Genomic DNA, 20,587 nt, shown 5'->3' with positions numbered 1-20,587 from the left:
AATTAAAAAGATCAGTACTGGAGGTGTGAAAAGTCAAATAAAGCCGACTGGATTCATATTTTTTGTGAATGTAATAAAATTAAATCATATTGGACTGGAATCAATCATTTTTTACAAGCTTTATTTAATGAATCCTTTACCTTAACTAAAGTATTGATTATACTAAATGTAAATGAAGGTCCCTACCTGAATAAGACAAATATGTATTTGTTATGGACAATACTTGCTATATCTAGGAAATGCATAACCAGAAGTGGAATTCAAATACACCTCCGACCTTGGAAGAATTCTACACTTTACTGAAGACAACTGCATCAATGGAAATAAAAATCAAAGAACTACGAATCTATCCCAGGCCATTGGTAAATAATCCTTGAAAGAAAGTTATATCTTTGTTGGACACTGCAATAATCAATATTTTATCTCTGATAACTGATCTGTCAATTCTATATTTAATAACATACAGTGTATATAATTGAAAATCAGGCTATTGCAAATATTATATATAGTTGTTTAAAATGATATTTAAAAATATTATGTAAATGTTATAATTGAAAAAAAAATATTTAAGAAAGAAGATTACTACCACATTTTTGTGCTTTCTAGTCACTCAGAAACATTACAGTAAGTATACATGTAATCTACACTTTGTGGTAACCTTTATATATCCTTCTTGATCTTTATAAATGCAAGAAAATCAGTAAGAAACTTAAAAGGAAGGAGGTATGAGTTATGCTTGTATTTTCTGTTTACTCATAACGGTGTACACTTAATGTAGGCATTAATGAATTTGGGTTACAAGGAGCTGTCAATATGATGTAAACTTCAAGTAAAAATGATGTGGCAATGCACACTAAACTTTTTGTGGGCAGTATACACCTATATATAATGGTGAAGGGTCAGAATGTATATTTTAGCTGCTTCTCCCTTGGGTCATGATTTTTCTGTCTGTGCCACAGCTGCAGTTAATTCATGTTTTCCGTGTTACAGTATATATTCACCAATCTCTTAATAGTATACTTTGTTATGCTGCTGTTGGCATTCGGACTGTACCTGCAAAGAGAAGTGGATTGTGTTGAATTCTGCTTTATATTTAATATGTGTGTGATTTCTTTAAATTGTTAAAGCTGTGCTGTGTTGTGCTTGGTTATGCATCACATGACAGTTACGTGATTAACTCTGAAAATGCATTAAACTTTCAATAGAACTTCCTGTTTGGACATGCTTTTGAGCATTTTGGTTTCTTATGTTTTTGTGAAAAGTTGTTGTGAAGCATTTTTTACCACTCCAGTTCAACTCATGTTTTTCTTTGCTTTGTAGGTACGTGGGAGAATGCAAATGAGGGTCTTGCCCTAGGCTCTTAATGGCCTAGCTACTCCTCTGATGGTGATTAGTTGTCACTATGCACAGAGCTTAGTATTCACTTTTCTACTCCACCTCCTTCATTTGCCTTGTGGTTCATTAACTACCTGCCTGTATCAGTAGGTAACATTGTCTCATAGCCAGAAACCACTCAGTCTTTCCTTGTACTGGCTAGAACCACCTTCAATAATGTATACCACCTCACAGCGGGTAAATCTGTATGATGAATTTTATAAATCTGCCACTAAGATAGAAGAATAGATTGATCACAAAGCACCTAGCCCAGATGCTGATTACTTCATTTTCAACTTAGTTTATACCAAATTTGTTAGTCCCACTGAGCCATGGACCATTTTTCAGGGGAGACAAGAGGTACACAAATGTCATGCAAAAGATGATTATACAGTAGTATCTAACTATTCTAAGTAGATTGGTGCCAAATATTCATGCATATCAAACTCATTAGTTTGGTTGCAATTAAAAGAATGTTTGGTTAGCAGCCCCACTTGAAAACACAGTGGTCTATCTGTCAAATGCAATTTATCTTTAATTTAGGAGGGTTTGCAGTTTTGTGACTGTTTAAAGGTAATTGCATCTGTTCTAGAGACAGAAGGCTGAATTATTGAAAGCCCTTTCCCAGCTCTACTGATGGTGGGAAGGGGAGATAACTAGAAGTGAAGCATTAGAGGATCTCAAGTTCCTTACAGGGGTATTACAGCAAAACTAATCAACACAAAAAACAGCACTAAAGATATTTGAAGAGAAATATAGGCAAAGGCACCCAAACATGGAAATTTTTGCAATACAAAAAAAAATAAGAAAATAAAGAAGAAAAGTAGATAAGAGGATTAGTAATGGAGAAGTTAAAGAAATAGAAACTGAGGTTATGGATTATCTGCAAAGTGAAGGATTTAGAGTAGAAAATCTAACTCAGCTAACATCACAGCAGGATAGAGCAATGGATCCCCAAATTTAGGAGAAACCAGTGGAGCAGGAAACATCTGATCAGTTGCCATATGACAATACTTTGGAGCCTGTGATGACGTGAGGTATTGCCAGCTTTGCCAGTAGTAGTAGGGCACCGGATGTGCAACATATGTCAGCAGAGCTAACTGGAATTTAGTAAAGAATTATATGTTATTTGAATATCAAACTGATTTGTATAGATGCTTGTGTTAAAAATGTACCAACGGTATCCCCTGCTGGACAGAAAAGAAATCTAAATGTATTACTTATTTACTTTATTTATTTGTAACTGAATTAAATGTATAAGTTTTAACAGAGGATATTGGAAGAGAAGAGGTTAATTTCAGCTCCAGCTAACTTTGAGAAATAGTAAGAAATTAAATTACTGGGCCTAGGCCACAAAGATGTTATCAAACAGTTTTGAATGAAGCCAGAGATGCAATGTCTGTCAGAAGCATGGTTTGTTAGTCTCTGTAGGAGGAGTAGAAGTCTGTAATTGCTTTATGACACCCAGAAGCTGCACCAGATCTGATTGATGCTTTTGTGTGTGTATTATTGACAAGTAGGTGCTAAATCCTGCCATTCTAGTGAGGGGGGTTTGCATGGGAACCAGAAGTCAGATAACCAGATGTATGTGATGTAATTCTGTTCAGAAATAATGTTTTAATATTAGGTAAGACAGAAGTCTCAGGGCAGTCTGTTTCTTGGAACCTGACAATCTTTTGGAATTAGAATCAGCAGAGAGACTGTGGCATTTGGAGGCTGAAGAAAATGTGAGACTGTGGTGTTTGGAGGCAGAAGAAAATGAGAAGCATCATCAACATAAGAGTGAGATGCTGAATCTTCACCAGGGTCATGGAGGTAATGTGGAAGGGAATAGCCAAACACAGAAAGTAATAAATGTCACTAAATTTCTCCCACAATTTACAGAGGGTAATAATTTTGATAGTTTTATTCATATATTTGAAAGTATATGCAAACAGTATAATGTTGACCAAGGGTCTGGGTAACAGTTCCTGACTCCCTTACTCCATGGTAAAGCAGAAACTTCTGTTTCTAAACTGTATGATATTGTTTAAACTATGAAAAAGGAAAGAAATATTTACTTAAATGTTTTAAGTTAACACCTGAAGCTTATACAAAAAAGTTTCATGAGCATACACGCAAGGCAGATGAAAGTGTGTGTGACTATATTGCTGAGTTAAGTACTTATTTTCATAGCTGGGTGAGTGGGTATCAAGTCACCACTTCTGAAGGGCTGGCAGACCTTTTGGTATGGGAACAAGCCCTTAGCACTTACCTGAGGACATGAGAATCTGGTTTTCAAACCGAGAGCGTACCTCTGAAGATGAGCTTGGGAAAAAGGGGGATCTCTACTTAGCAAGCAGGGCATCACTGCACAGGAAAGGGATACCCAGTGCTGCAAATGGATATAAGGAAACCCATGGTGGATAGCCTAAACCACCCCAACAGAGTCCACCAGTAACCGTGGAAACCACTAGTTCAGGTACATGGCCAGGATCAAGGGCTAAATGTTTGAAATGTAACCATTGGGGCCATGTATCATACAGATCTCCATGGAGGCAAGGTAAGGAACAAAAGACAGGGGAGCCAGCAAGTGGGAATAACAGTATGCTAGTGGTAAGTTGTCTAGAGATAACAGGGGTACCAGAATATCATCAGAGTTTATATCCAATCTTAGTGGATAGAAAACCGGCAACTGCTAAGAGAGACACAGCCTCTGACATAACCATCATTAAGCATGCAGTGGTTAAAGAGGAGCAGTACTTACTTGGGCAGTCCACTCCAGTCAGAGCTTTAGGAGGGACCCTATTCCAAATGCCTTTGGCTAGGGTTCACCTTGACTGGGAGGGTGGAAAAGAATGCAAGCAAGTAGGTGTGTTTCAGGATATCCCTGCAGATGTCTTGATAGGGAATGATTTTGATAATGCAGTACCTTGGTGCATGCAGTTACACACAGTCAGTCTTGGAGACAGACATGTGGGTCTGGTAGCCTGAGGGAGACCCAGACAGGCCTCACACCCAAAGCCAGGGCTGGTGAGGTGGCTATTTGAGTTGAGGGAGGGAGCTACCCTGTAACAATGAACCTGAAGATGAGCCACAGCTGCTGGTAGGTACTGATGTTCCCTTGGACAGAGTGACTGCAGTGGCAGAGGTGAGTGGTAGCATGCAGGCTGACAGTGAGGCACCACTGTCAGAAGATACCAGACTTCTTGTTGAAGGGGAGCTGGGAAGAATCACAAATGTAGACCTGAGACATGCTCAGCTGTCAGACCCTACATTATAAGGCTTAAGGGAGGTAGCTAGTAAGTCACCTGATTCTCAAGTAAAGGGGAAATCTGTATACTGGAACAAAGGGTTACAGTATAGAGAATGGGCCCATGTGGCAGAGGTACAGGGTGAGGTAATACAGCAGTTGGTAGTGCCATGAGCCTACCATCTGGCACTTCTAGCCATAGCCCATGGCATTCTTTTTCCAGGTCATATGGCCATTACGCATACCAAGAGACATATTATGTAGAACTTTTATTGGCCTGGGATTGCGAGGGATGTAACAGGGTACTGCAGGACATGTTAGCAGTGCCAGAAGGTAAGGCAGCAGATAAGGTCAGAGCTCCTTTGATCCCTTTACCTGTGATGGACAAGCCATTTCAGATGGTAGCTATAGATATTGTGGGGGCTCTGAGTATCCCAAGTTCCACATGGAAGAAGTATATCATGGTATTAGTAGATTACACCACTAGATACCCTGAGGCAGTGGCTCTGTCCTCCATTGAGGCAGAGAAGCTGGCAAATGCTTTGTTAGAGATTTTCAGCAGGGTAGGTCTCCCAAGAGAAATACTGACAGACAGGGGTGCCAATTTCATGTCAGACCTGCTGGCTAGTCTGTGGAAGCATTATGTGGTGAAGCACCTAAGGACCACTTCCTGCCATTCCAAACTAATGGTATTGGGGAGAAGTTAAACTCTACACTAAAGACCATGTGTGGGCATTTGCAGATCAGTTTAAGAGAGAGAGAGAGTGGGACAAATATTTCCCCCATCTGCTGTTTGCATTGAGAGAGATACCCCAGGAATCCACAGGTGTTTCACCCTTTGAGTTGCTGTATGGGCATAAAGTGAGGGGGCCTTTAGATTTAATTCCTGATGAGTGGGAGGGTGAGTGTGAATCCAACAAGGAGTCTGTTGTAGCATATGTCCCAAACCTTATGACAAGGCTTTAGGGAGGTCTTTGGCTTGGTACAGGAGAACCTGGCAGGAGCCCAACAGCAGAAAAAGGTCTGGTATGACAGGAATGCTCAAGCCTGAGAGTATGATGTGGGACAGAAGGTTATGGTTATCATGCCTATCAGACAAAATAAGCTGCAGGCACCTTGGGAGGGACCTTTCAAAGTGGTAAGGAAGGTCAGCGATGTTAACTACATAATAAAACTGCTAGGCAGTAGGCAAGGGCACAAGCTCTACCATGTTAACATGATGAAGCCTTCCCATGATAGGGAAGCTCTGGTGCCGAGTATTTGCAGTAGGTGACAGGAGGAGTCTGAGGGGGATCTATGGCTACAGTGATCCAGCCAGCAAAATGCCAAGTGGAGCCTAGGTTTGCAGCCATATGACATGACAGTGCAGCACTGTAATAAGGTCAGAAATGCCAATGCAGATGGGTTCTCAAGATAGGAAATGGGTTAATGTATTCCCAGACATGCTCTTCCTCTCAAGCAATGTTTCTCAAAAGTCACTTGAAAAACTAGCTTGAGTCTTCAAAGAGGGGGAGATGTGATGGTGTGAGGTATTGCCATCCCTCCTAAGCACATTCCAAATTCTGTATAGAAATAATATTTTAATATTAGGTGATATAGAAGTCTTGGGCAGTCTGCTTCTTGGAACCTGACATAGAAGGATCCCTCACCTACTTCATCTTGCCTTGCTCTATTAAGTAAGTAGGAACAATAATTCTCTAGATCAGTCAGGAAGATATAGTGAGAGTAGTTAAGTATTGTTTTTCTGTAAATGTGTGAATCTCTCCAGCTGTGTTATTTTTAATATTTCCTGTGACTGGAACTCTGGTTTTACTGTAAACAGATATGTTGTATTTTCATCTTCTTTAATTATTTATTATTAAATATATTTAAAATTTTCATTGTGTCTGTTCTTTTACAGAATAATTTAATCTTTGAGAGTACTTATGTCTATTGGTGACACTGTGGCCACTCCTGAAGTCTAGCTGTTTGCTCAACATTACCATTTGTATTAATATTAATTTCACTCAGTATAATTGGGTACCCTTACAAGTGTGTGTGTCAACTACTTGGAGCATGGACACGAAGCACTGTTTTCACAGACAGGGTGCTGGAGGACTTGGCTTGGACACTTGGCTGAGGACTTAAGTCTACAGCTGTGCCAGTGGGAAGTCTTACTGGGGACCTAGGGAGGGACAGAGAGAGAGAGAGAAAACCCAGACCGCAGACTGAGTGTATTCCCTGTGTACTGTTATGGGAAATTGTGCTTCATGCAGGGAGGTCTGCATCTGGAAATACTGAGTGTATCCATTTGTATTCCAAGTTAACATCCCTTTCCATTGGCAGTGGTGAGTACTCAGGCTCCTTGATTACTGGCCCAGAGTGGAGACATCACAGAGCCTTTCATAAGAAATCAAAAAGTAAATAGGATACATTACTGTGCAGCTAAATTAATCATAAAGTCTTACCACAAAAACATGGGGGTAGTAAGGAGAAGGAAGAGGATAAATTGAATGCCATCATGGAAGTATTGAATAGAGAAAATTATACTGCAATTAACACAAGAAGTGTCACTGTTAGAAGAGTATAGAAGAGGGAACAGATCAACAAAAATACTCAGAAAGATAGACGTTATAAAAGCAATGCACAGTATCAAAACAGATCAGGATCTGTCGAGCACTATTGCAAATAATAAACTAAAAATATCAGCACAGGCAGAAAAACGTAGAGGATATGTAGATAAATATAAAGGAAAAGTACAAAATAAGCAATTAATTGATAACCCAAAAAAAGTGTTATAGAAAATTGGGATACAAGGCAAAAGGAATTGAAACACCACCAAAAAAGAAGAAATATATACATTTTGAAGAAATATCTATGAAGATCCTGTGGAACATAACAAAGATGCTAAATGGACAGAAGACGTAAAAGAAAGAATAAGAACTTCAAATGTACAGGATATGAAATGGGATGAAGTAATGGCAAAAGAGAATAAAACAAAGTTAAGAAAAGCTCCTAACTGGGAAACCCCAGGTCCAGATGCAGTACCTGATATCTGGCTAAAACTATTAGCATCTTTACATGAAGATTTAGCCATGCATAAGAACCATTTATATGTGCACCCAGAACAGATACCAGCCTGGTTAACAACAGGAAAAACACTGCTTCTACTTAATAGTGAACCTGCAAGCTTTCCTAAAAACTATAGACCAATAACTTGCCTTCCAATGAAGTATAAACTATAAACTGATGTCAACAGAGTTTATAGTCATTTAGAGGAAAACTCAATCATGGCAATAGAACAAAAGGGTAATATGAGAAAGTCTTATGGGACAAAGGACAATTTACAGTTAAATAAAGGCATAATGGAGAGCTGTAAAAAGGGAAACAATCTAAATATGGCATGGATAGACTACAAAAAAGCATTTGACAGTATCCCACATTCATGATTAAAAGAGTGCTTAAAAATGTATGATACACTCTACACTGATTAATTACATTGCAGCGACCATGAAACAGTGGCAAACTACTTTGCAGTTAAGTCATGATAAAGGACAAATTATTATTCCAGGGATAAAAATTCAAAGTGGAATATTCCAGGGTGACTCTGTCACTGCTGCTCTTTTGTCTTGCCATTAACCCATTAAGCTGTCTACTTAACATATTAGGTCATGGCTACAATTTGGCTCCCAGAAAACAACAAAATGTAAAGACTTCTCTTCTTCTTTTTGTTGATGATTTAAAACTGTACAGCTCATCAGATTAGGAACTGAAAGCACAATTGCAAGTAGTCAAAACTTTTCCAGATGATATAAGAATGGCATGTGGTCTTGATAAATGTGCAAAAGCAACCTTTAAAGAAAGAAAGCTGCAACACCAAGAAAACATCAGTTTAGGACAGGAATGTGATATAAAAGAATTTGAGCAAGAGGGAGTGTACAAATATTTCACAAGACTCAAACATAGTGAAAGTTTTGAAACATGAGAAGAATATGTCTAACGTGACATCCTTGCTTAGTTTAGCAGAAGCATATCGGCATTAAGCGGGAATGGAAACCAAACCAAAAGTAGAAAAAAATCAGGCAGCAACTGAATGTGCCAAAAAACAAAAGAAAGAATACAAGGTGAAGGATCACATGACAAGGCAAGAAATGTGGAAAATGCATAAATATAGTTGCAAGTATAGAAAACTCTTGGAAGAACCTCATGTTGATCAGGATCATATACAAGAATGGTTAAGGAGAGGTGAATTTAAACCAAAACACGAAAGGATAGTGGACTACATACACGTTGGTTTACAAAGTCGATTAAACATGTGGTAGAAACATACAAATGTAGTTTTTTTAAAACAGAATTGGAAACAGTCGCACATACTGTTGCTGGTTATGATGTACTAATGGCAGAAGGACTATATGCTGAAAGGCATAATAATGAGGCAAGAATCCTGCATTAAGGATTGTGCAAACAGTATAATATCAAAGTAACTGAAAAACACTGGAAACATGAGCTGCAAAGTATCATATAAAATTATGAAGTTTATATAATGTGGGATCATCTGTTACCAACAGTTCAAAAAATAGACGTGTGAAAACTAGATATAATAGTCCAGGAAAAGAAGCATTGATCACTGAAATTGCTACACCCACTGCCTACTGTGTCTTATGTATAGAGAGACACAAAGTCATAAAATACCAGGATTTGCAGGTAGAAACTAGGGCAATGTGGAAGAAAGATACCAAGACAGTTTCAGTAGTAGTAGGAGCAACGAGTCTTATAAAAAAGAATTTACAAGCATATTTATATATGTTACTGATACATGTACATTCTTACGAACTGCAGAAGGAGTCATTACTGGGCACATTGCAGGTACTGCAAAGAGCACATCTGGCTAACATCAAAGATTAAAACAATACTAATTTCATGAACTTTAATTATACTTTGACTAAGGAATGAGGTCCATTCCTGTCATGGTATTAGAAACCCAAAAGACTTGGAGAAATTAAAAAAGGGAGAAGCCAGTATAACACAACAGAAGGATATAAAGGGCAGGGAATGAATTTGTTTTTAGTGAGAAGCAGTAGTGGCAAAGCTGCTGTTAAGACAGCAAGTGCTTAAGTGACAAGCAGCTTAGATGTCTTGAGAGTAAAACCATGGTGCATCTGTCCTGATGCCCCAAGTATGATTGTTGCAATTCAGTTGTAAGCAGACAGAAGCCTCTAAAAATGAAAACTGGCACAATATGGTGAAGACAGGTCTTCCTAAAGTCAGATGGAAGACCAAGGCAGTCTTTGCTACAGTTACCTTTGGGAAGGATGTTAGGAAGCCCTTTAGGGCAACTGCAGTTTGGTATGGACTTTCTTGATTGCTATTGAAACTTACAATATATAGATCAATTGTTAAACAGAAGCCATTCTGCCTTCTCAGTTAAGACTGCCACTTCTGATGTTAATTTGTAACAGTGCAGCTACATCTCAAATATAGTAAATGTTGACATTTTTTGGATATTTTTGTAATAGTGCCTAAAGATTCACTTGCCAAGTGAAGATACCTTGGGGAACTTAAGGTTAGGAACCTAAGCATTAAAACTGCTAAAGAACTAAGCTGTGAAATAGTTATAGATGAATGCCACGATGTTGGGAACATGAAACAAGTGGTGCAAAATGGCAATGTCATTTTTCTTGTTTATCTAAAAGAAACAAACTCATTTTAAGTATGTCTGACAAAGTGATGTCCAGTAGAGCTATAGTATCTTTCTATTTGGTTTACCCTACCTTGATAAAGCTTTTGCAGGAGAAATTAAAGTCTGCATATTGACAACTGATGTCTTCATGTGATGCATTGCCTCCCCCACCCCCTATAACATATTCTGAGAAGTGCAGAAGTACAAGGTGTTTCCCATAGGCCAGGATCAGTAAGAGAACACAATGTCTTTCAGGGTGTTTATCAGGGACTTATTCTAAAGTGGAATCACTCATCAGAATCACTTCTCACAGTTTAAGGTAGGTCACCGGGCGGCAGTCTGAGAGGAATTAAACAGTTCATCAGACAGACATGACAACCCCCTCTTCAAAAACACCTTTGCCAGTGCTAACTGACAGCTAATGAAAACATTGTCACTCAGGGTTATAGAAAAAAACAAGGATGTAAGAGTGCTCAGTGTGGAAACAGTAGCTATCTGACAAATAGCATTGCTCAGGTTCCTTATCTTGATGAACAAACTCAAGCTGGAGCTTGTTTGGAACATCTAATCAATCTTAATCAGCACTTCTCTTGACAACAGTAAAATGCCATTGCCCAGAACAGAATCATTCACAGGTGATAATACTCAATGCTTACCTTTCATTCCAGTTTCTGAGACAGAATGTGAATATCAGTTTTAGACTTTACAACTGAGAAATGGCATTCCAGCTTGGTGATTCAAAACATAATAGCACAACAAAGCATACAAAAATCAGGACAACATTTGTTATATTTTGCTTAAAGCATGAAGCATTAAACAAAGAGTAAAAGTGGGACGTAAACAATGTTTTCGTTTTAATTAGCAGGTCCTATGCAGCTTTCAGTTTCACTTTACAGGCAGTTTTTCAGTTCCAGAATAAGTATGGTGTGTACATATAATTTAATATTTTTCTGCCATTTTTACATTTTAGTAACTATGTAATCCTTGTAGAAGAACACTTAATTTCCTTTTACAGGGAAGATCAAGAGAGTTAACTATTTTTTTAAGATTACTCAGTATACACGTGGCAGGTGGGAAGATTCAAACCTACATTGCCAGCTTGTCTGCATAACACTTTTACTCCTGTTCTCAATCAAGTGATCCCACACTTTAACCACTGTAGTGTACTGCCATCAGAAACTAAATTTGACTTAGAAACCAGTAATCATTGAAACAAGGCCTGTACAGAAGTCTTTAATCAAATCATTTTGAGTGTTTTCATTCACTATCACAAATTGAACTTTTTCATAATAAAAAAACACATAATCACGTCCTGTTCCTTATGAATACATTTACAAAATACCAAGATTAATATCAGCCCAAAAAAGGCATACATATTGTAATAATGGAATTATTATTTAAAACAGTTTGTTTAAAAACAAATAAAGATCCTAGCTACAAAACTTAAATGAAAATCATATCATACTAAACATAAACACTACAACAGTTAATTGATTTTAGTTAGGATAAATATAGTCTCCAACATCTAAAATTATTTATAAAATCATCAATGAAAAATCATTATCTAAAAAGGCTGCTACATTTTATCTGCCCTCAAGATTAACTTGCTGCTTATGAATAACTTATAGTTTATCCCTGGTACTTTGGTATCCTTCAGTAAAACTTGCCACTAAAGTTCTCAGGTTTCCAAAATTGCTTCCCAGTTACCACCTCTAATGTTTCTTGCCACTTTTTCTAATATATAAAATATAAGCTTTTTAAAGCATAAACAAAGCCTTGCATGTTTACTCATGGCACTTTTATCATTTTATTTTCATAATCATGTAAATGTGTTGATAAATTGTAAGTGCCAGTTCCAATTTATGAAAGTAAAATGTGGGCATGTAACACAGGTGGCCACATATATCACATCAGTAGTTAAAGTACTAAACTTCCCATTGGAAACTACAGTCCTGGGAAAATTCCCTAATGTTAAACTAACACCATAATTTATAAACTAACATTGAGATATGCTGCACATTTGGTCATTCCTCTGTTACCTCCATTTATGGCGCCTTTTCCAGTAACCTCTAAAAATTACTTGATATTCATACCTTTCTTTAACACCACAATGTGAACATTACCCAATTTCTAATATAGTCCAAAGAATGAAAAGATACCTGCTCAATTTTTGGTTATGACACCTCTAGCATCTTTAGATCTATTTCCAAAGGTTAATACCATCACTTCACAAAACATCCCTTTCCCTTGTGGTCTAGTGTTTATTTTTCACTGTTGGGAGCTTTAATAACACGTAAATATCTAGACTGCCTCCCCAAAGCAAGACATTTTGTTCACCAATGTCCCAGGGTAATTTCTTTCCAAAAACATTGACTTTAATTTTTGTCTAACACTGTTATAAAACTGCTTTTATTTGAGACCAATTCTGAGAGCCTTACCATTTGACCCTTAACTAAATTCCTTTTTTGCCACCGAGGATGGCAACTTTCCTATTGAAAAAGAGCTATTACAGAAAGTTTGTTTTCTGTAAATATTTGATTAATACCTCTTATCTGTCCAGTTTTGACTAATAGTACACCCATATGATGAATACAGTCATTACTAACTTCCAAAGTAAATTTTAAAAATCAACAATATTTGAAAATGTGTTGGTTAAATTAAGTGGGAAATACTAGGTGGGTCTCCCACCACCATAAAAATAATGTTTGCAAAGACTGGGGCAGCTGATGCTCCCATTGTTACCTCTTCGGTTTGCTTATAGCATTCCCGTTACAAATACATAAACTTTTACACAACACAATTTCCATAAATAGACAAATGTTGTTGATTTCACTGTGGGACAAATTACTAGCTTGTATTAAAGCCTCATAAAACCATTCCAAACCAGTATTGTGCAGTAGGACCAAAAACAAGTGCTTTACATCAGTTACGGCAAATACAACATCATCAATAAATTCAGTCTCATGTGTAGTCTTGAAAAAATGCCAATAATCAATTAAAGCATGTTTTATCTAAAAAAAAAAAAAGATTTGAGCCTTAAAGTTCAGTGATTCAGTCTTGAAGCCACCTGATGCCACATCCGGTCTTAAGGGTAGACAGTTGATAGATTTATGAACTTTGGGAATTCCAAATACTGAAGGAATTAAAGTTTTTTTTTTACTTTTAAATGATCAAATATTCTGTTTTAGAGGTTATACTCCAACCATACATACTGCAGTAGTAAATCACTTCTGCTATAAGAAATACTTACTTAATTTCTAGAAACAGTAGTAAAATATAAACCATTGTGCAAACAGTCCATCATCTTTTAAGAGTATGTTTAGATGTCCTTTGTAATGACTCCCCCTTTGTCTGGCTTCATAATAAGCATCAATTTGTCAGTCTTTAACTCATGTAACAACTTTCTCTCATTGAAAGTTAAGTTGTAAAATTCTAATCTTTCCCTTTTTTCAAACAACTGCATAATCTCATGTTCACATAACTTTTTATAAAGCGCTATTCATGCCACTAAAGGAGGAGTAAAAGTATTTTTTCTGCAAAGGTTAGAACTGGCAGGGCAGTAAGATGTTCCCTTGTTAGAAACAACACTAGATTTCATTTTCTGGTATAAAACTTTAATTCTATTGGAACATCAACCATATTTAAAGCATGAGTTGGTACGAAAGTAAAACCTTTGGATAACAGTTCACCCAATGTAGGGATAATGTCCAGATGACTGTAATTAAAAATGTTGACCCCCCCCCACAAGTCAAAAACAGTACCTTGTCATTACCAACATGAGTGACCGGTGTTCCACACCTGAAGTCAACGCCTCATTGGTCCGATCCAACCATAAGCTAATTACCCTAGATATCCACATCCTGCCCCCACCCCCCATTAAGGAAACCATGGTAAAAAATTTCTCCAAAGCCAACTTCATGCTTTTAAGACAGAAGTGGTGAACTTCATGACACCCATGCAGATGGACAATACAGTTACGACTGCTGAATCCTACACAAATGCACTCTATAAGCACTTACACGAGTGCATGAATCGTGCTATACCAAACAGAACCAAGATGCTATCCTCCAAAAAATGGAAGCCAATCTGGTTGTCCCCTGCCATAAACAAACTCTACAACAGAAGGAAGAAACTGTTGCAAAAGAGAGTAAAATCCTACGAGTGGAGGCGCTCCCTTGTCAGCCTCAGTAAGAAGCTGCGATCACTGATAAAATCCTCCAAAGCTAGTTACGAAAACAAAATCGCCACTAATTCCAAGGACAACCACAAAGCATTCTATAGCTATGTCAAGAATCTCAATGGCAACACTCAGATCTGCTCTGAGTTATAGCACAATGGCACCAAATATACAGACCCAACTGATATTGCCAACATCCTGGCAGATAGGTTCAGTGCTAACTTTACTCCCCTCTCACCTCCTAAAGAGCCCATCTCTATACCGGAAGAATGCAAATTTCCTGTAATCACGGCTGCACAGGTAAAAACCACACTCTCCAAAGCCAAGAACATAGCATCCATGGGACCAGACAATATCCCAGGCTGTGTTCTACACAAACTACAAAACGAATTGACACCCCACCTAAGTACCATATTCAATCATAGCCTTGACGAGCATGGTCTGCAAGGCCATGGAACGTATCATCATGGAACTTATAAACAAAGATATTGGTAATCTCCAAACTCTGGACCCCACCCAGTTTTGGTTTGTAAAAGGCAGATCATGTCTCCTAAACCTGATAGACTTCTTTGAAGCAGTCACCAAAGCAGTAGACAAGGGTAAGGTGGTTCACACAGCCTATCTAGATCTTCCCAAGGCTTTCGACACCATCCCCCACTCTGGAATTATAGATAAACTCACTAAACTAGGTATAAATCCCTATATCACAAGATGGGTTGCCAACTGGCTCACTGACAGAACGTACACTGTTAAAGTAGCAGACTCCAAATCCAACTTCAGACCAGTGACAAGTGGAGTACCACAGGGTTCAGTCCTGGGTCCTCTTCTGTTTGGTATCTACTTCTCAGAAGTACAGGATAACACAGAAGGTCTTTGGCTAATGAAGTTTGCAGATGACTGCAAACTAGGAGCCATAATCAAAACTCCTAACGATGTGGACATCCTACAAAATGGCCTCACTGAGACAGATGCCTGGTGTCAAAGCCATGGTCTCAAGCTCAATGCCAAAAAGTGCATTGTCATCCCCTGTGGTAAAAACTCTGTACCCATGAACTACAACATAGGCGGTAGTATACTTAACATCAAAAGTGTGATAAGAGACCTTGGGACACAGGTGGACAGTAGTCTCTCCTTTGATAATCACATCGCCACAGTAGTCAGGAAATCCTTTTACGTGGCACACCTCATCACAAAAGGTTTCTCATCCAGAAAAAAAGAGGTCATTGTTCCCCTCTACTCATCACTCATTAGACCCATTATAGAGTACAATGCCCCTTTTGGTATGTACCGCACAAGACATCTACAACAACTGGAAAGGCCGCAGAAATACCTCACAAAGAGGATTACCAGCCTCAAACAGATGCCCTACGCAGACCGTCTCAAAAAACTCCAGCTTTACTCCGTCACATATAGCCTACTTAGAGGTGATCTCTGCCTAACATACAAAGCTATGTCAAACCCAGAGCTGTTGGTCATGCTCCACCTAAAGAAATCCTAATCCCTCCGAGCTACACGCTCTAGGGACCTAAACCTTGTCACCACAATAAACAGAACATGCTGGAGGGATAGATTCCTGTCCCAGAGACTTCCCATACTCTGGAATAAACTACCTATCTATATCAAACAAAGCTCCTCATTAGCACTCTTCAAGAAAAATCTTGATGATTGGATGGGAAATAGGAAATTCACACCGGGGATCACCTCTGTGGCTCTACTCAACAGTGGCACAGGAAAATAATTTTCTTGGGTGGCAACCAGGGTACCTTTTTGGCTGGGCTTGTATAGGCCCCAGGGCTGATAGCCTAGTACCTACCTATGAACCTATAAACCTAAGAACCTTAGTTTGATTCAGTTAATGTATACCCCTTCCAATGTTTCCTCCCAGTCTCTGTCTTCCATGTAGGTTGCCATAAAACTGGGATTTCTGGTTAATAGCCATATTCACATTCTTGTTCTGAATCTACCCATTAATCTCAGTGATCATTGGACGGGCCAGGGAATGGCTAAAAACCTTCATTATTAACAGACTCTTCAATTGAGATGGTCTTTTTCCACACCTAAGTCTGTTTCAGTATCTGAATTACACCCTTTTTCTCTGTTATTAAAAATTGGGATATGATATGCCTTTTTATTTTAGTAATCTCGTTCATTTCTTTTTAATTTTAATTTCTTCCTTTTTACATATGCTCTCACTATGCCTATCCTCATTCTTGAAAATGTGCGGTACAGTTCAATGTATGAAGTGAATAAAAGTTTGTTAACTACAACTTCTTGTAATGCTTTTATTTCTTCCTCCAACTTAGACAGAATTCTGTTGTTGTCCCTTACTAACAACTTCATCATTTCAAAACTTATACAACCAAATAAATATAAGAGCTCACTGTGTAGCAACTATCCTTCTTCAAAACCATTTGGAAATTTGAACATATGTAAAACCTTGGACACTTGGTTTACCTGAATGCAATCACTGAAGAATACATTATCAAGTTGCAAGCTTCTATACTTTTTAAGAAGCATTTCCATTTTAAAGATTTTCTCTCTCTTAGTGTTCCTTCAGTGTTTATCATTTCAGAAATGACCAAACTTCCTCAATTTAAACTGGGATGTTCTTTGAACTAATTTTGAATCTCCAGTGTCCAGAGTCAGTTTTGGTGGAGTGGGACGAGGTGCCACCACTTTGGCAAACATGAGGAATTTTTATTTTTGATAATATCAGGATTACCATTAACTGTACAACACTCAATTTCTTGTACCATCCTTTGAGTTTGCAGGGGTACACACCTTTCGTAGGTTAAAGCTTTGCATAAGTTGTCCATATTCACTGTAACTTGAGAAGGCAATGTAACCAATAATGTTAAATCATTCAAACAGGAAGTGGTAGATGCCATAGGTTTAGTCAATTCATCCAAGAGAGTGGCCACATCATCTATATACAGTTTTTGAGACATCCCATCCAGAAGTTTAGTTTTTAAGCTAGGATCTTTATTTGTTTTTAAACAGTTTTAAATAATAATAATTCTATTATTACAATATATATGCCTTTTTGGGCTGATATTTCTTTAAGTCTTTGTATTCTGTAAATGTACTCATTATTTAAGGAACAGGATGTTGTGATGGTCCCTACTCCAGGACAGTAATCAAGGAGTCTCAAACCTCACCAATGACACCAGTGAGGGACGGCCACTAGGAACAAAAAAGGATACACACAGTATTTTCAGATGCAGCTCTCTGCACCAAGCACAATTTCCCTTAACAGGACACAGGGAGCACACTCCAGACCCGGGGCTGGACTCTCTATTTCTCTCTCTCTCTCTCTCTCTCTCTCTCCAGGCCCCAAACAAAACCCCACACTGACCACTTTGGGGATGTGTGTCCCTGTTCCAAATACTTGGCATACATACTTGGATATTTCATATTTGCACACACACACACACACACACACACACACACACACACACACACACACACACACACACGCACACACACGCACACACACACACAGACATAACACACATACACCTAGGAAAGAATGGCACAGATTTACCAGCTGTGCCCCCTCTGCCCAGACTATAAGGTAATTACACTGCTACCAGTCAGCTACTTAAGGCTCTTACAGGATACTCAATTATACTGAGTAAAATTAATACTAATACAAATGGTAATGTTTGACCATTGCAGCAAGGCTTTCATGAGTGGCCACAGTGTCACTAAAATAAGCATAAGTACTCTTAAGATATTAAAAGTACTCTCTAAAAGACCAGCCACAATGAAAGGTATAGAATTATTTATTAATAATAATAATAATAATAAAACAGAAAACATGAGGATAGTGAATATCTAGTTACAGTAGACACCAGAGTTTCGATCACAGGAGATATAAAAAATAACACAGTTGGATAGATTCACACATATGCCGAAAAACAATACTTAACTATTCTCACTATATTTCCATGACTGACTAATGAACTGCTGTTCCCTAGTTAAGTTGCTTACTACAACAAGGCAAGATGATGAGTGTTGAGTTGCTTACTACAGCAAGGCAAGATGAGGTGTGTGTTTGCGTGAAATGTGAGATATCTATGAGAGAGCCTTCCTGTCAGGTTCTGAAAAATAAAGTGCTGCTGTGAAAATTCCATCATCTTCCTCACTAACATTTAAAAAAATCATTCCAGTGCTGGTTATATAATATCAGATCTGGTCACCTGACTCTGGTACAGTACACACCCAGAGCTTTGCTAGGATCTGTTGCAGCATCTGAAAGTTATAAAACAACTTCAAAAACTTCCACCCTTCCAGGGTAGCAATTAGTTCACCACTAAGGGCAATACAGTAAGAGTCCTAGTCCTGGTTTTGCCAGACATTTACCTGCAAGATAAAATCTTTATGGCCTAAACCAACACATTTAATGTTTAACCCATTTTTCAAAATTGGCTGGTCTGAGATTAACCTCTTCCCTTCCAGAATTCTCTGTTAAAACATATACATTTAATCAGTTATAATAATACTGTCTGACATACATGTATATCTCTTTTTCTGTCCAGCAGGATCCACTGTAAATGCATTTTTAACACAAGCTACTTTACAAATACATTTTTAACACAAGCATATGTACAAATCAGTGTGATAGTCAAATTACATAAAATTCTTTATAAAACCCCACCTAGCTATGTGGCCATATATTACACATGCACTGCCCTAAAATCCCTGGCTGGCACAGATGTACTACCTCATGTCATCACAGATGTGATGTGTTTTTTATTCTAAAAAAGTTCTGTTTGTGATATGGGACTAACGTGCGCAGTCTGTTTTGATTAAAGACTTCTCTATGAACAGTGTGTTCCATTGATTTCTGAGTTTTGTTTTGCACATTTGAAAGGTAGCTTGGTAACTTACAACCCAAAAAATAATGGTTGAATTAATAAACTTAGAAATATGTCTAAACTAGCAAAAGTCTGGTTTTACAAAGACTATAGTATACAAAGCCAGAATAGATAGCTAATTACTGAGTGACTGAAATAATTAACTAATAAAATACAACTTGAGCATGATTTAAAATGTTATACTATTTAATAAAGCATTTTTTCACAGCTAATTTAATGTAGGATAGATACATTTTTAAAGAGACGTATTATATTTTATAATGCCATTAACAGTGACTCAGCTGCACATCTAATTAAAAAGCCATGATAAACTCATTCAGCTTCATCTCAAACCATGTGGCACACTGGTGAGGACTGGTATTGTTGAATAAACACTTTGCCTTTTTCTGGCTCACAGTATGTGTCACTACTTGGAATGCAACATATCCCTATTAAGAGAACATAGGGACCTATTACTAACAATCACAGACTCTTATTCACCAAAGCTAGGTCCAACTTCCAGTTAAGTAACTGAATTAAGATATCAGGTTTTGACTGCACTACCTCATTGGTCATCACAGCATGATAGTAAGCACAGATACCCCAATGGGATTAATGGTTTGTGGCCAATTATCAGCTGATGATAACACACCCCGGTGAATGAGATGTGCATAGCACAGCTCTCAACTATGTGTCCACATTACTGTATATAAGGCAACAGACTCTGTGTCACATGAAATACTATACAAGAAAATGGTTGAAAAACTGACCAGCACTGTGAGTTCGCATCTACAATAGCTGTTGTACTTATATGGCTCTTCTATCTGCTACTGACAGAAGTTGAATGAGAAGAGAAGAGAAGAGAAGAGAAGAGAAGAGAAGAGAGGAGAAGAGAAGAGAAGAGAGAGAGAGAGAGAGAGAAGGAGAGAGAGAGAGAAGAGAGAGAAGAGAAGAGAAGAGAAGAGAAGAGAGAGAGAGAGAGAGGAGAAGAGAAGAGAGAGAGAGAGAGGAGAGGAGAGGAGAGGAGAAGAGAAGAGAAGAGAAGAGAGGAGAAGAGAAGAGAAGAGAAGAGAACAGGGCACCTTTCTTGAGAAAGTGAGATGCCCAGTTATCCAGATGTGCACCTAATTATTCCTTCCAGGCGAATGTGTCATTTAATGACATTTAAACTTTGTTACTCATTTTTTCCTGTATTTATTTTTTGTGGGGTGCTAGTCCCTGCTGACATCCTGAAAGATTGCCGTGACTGCTTATTTTTCCTACTTGGGCAAGAGCCAGTTGCAGCT

The sequence above is a fragment of the Protopterus annectens genome, chromosome 3.part0, assembly GCF_019279795.1.
Source record: "Protopterus annectens isolate FY-2018-M chromosome 3.part0, PAN1.0, whole genome shotgun sequence".
NCBI classification, from domain to species: Eukaryota; Metazoa; Chordata; order Ceratodontiformes; family Protopteridae; genus Protopterus; species Protopterus annectens.
The sequence above is the reverse complement of the archived record's forward strand: the minus strand, read 5'-3'. Positions refer to the sequence as shown.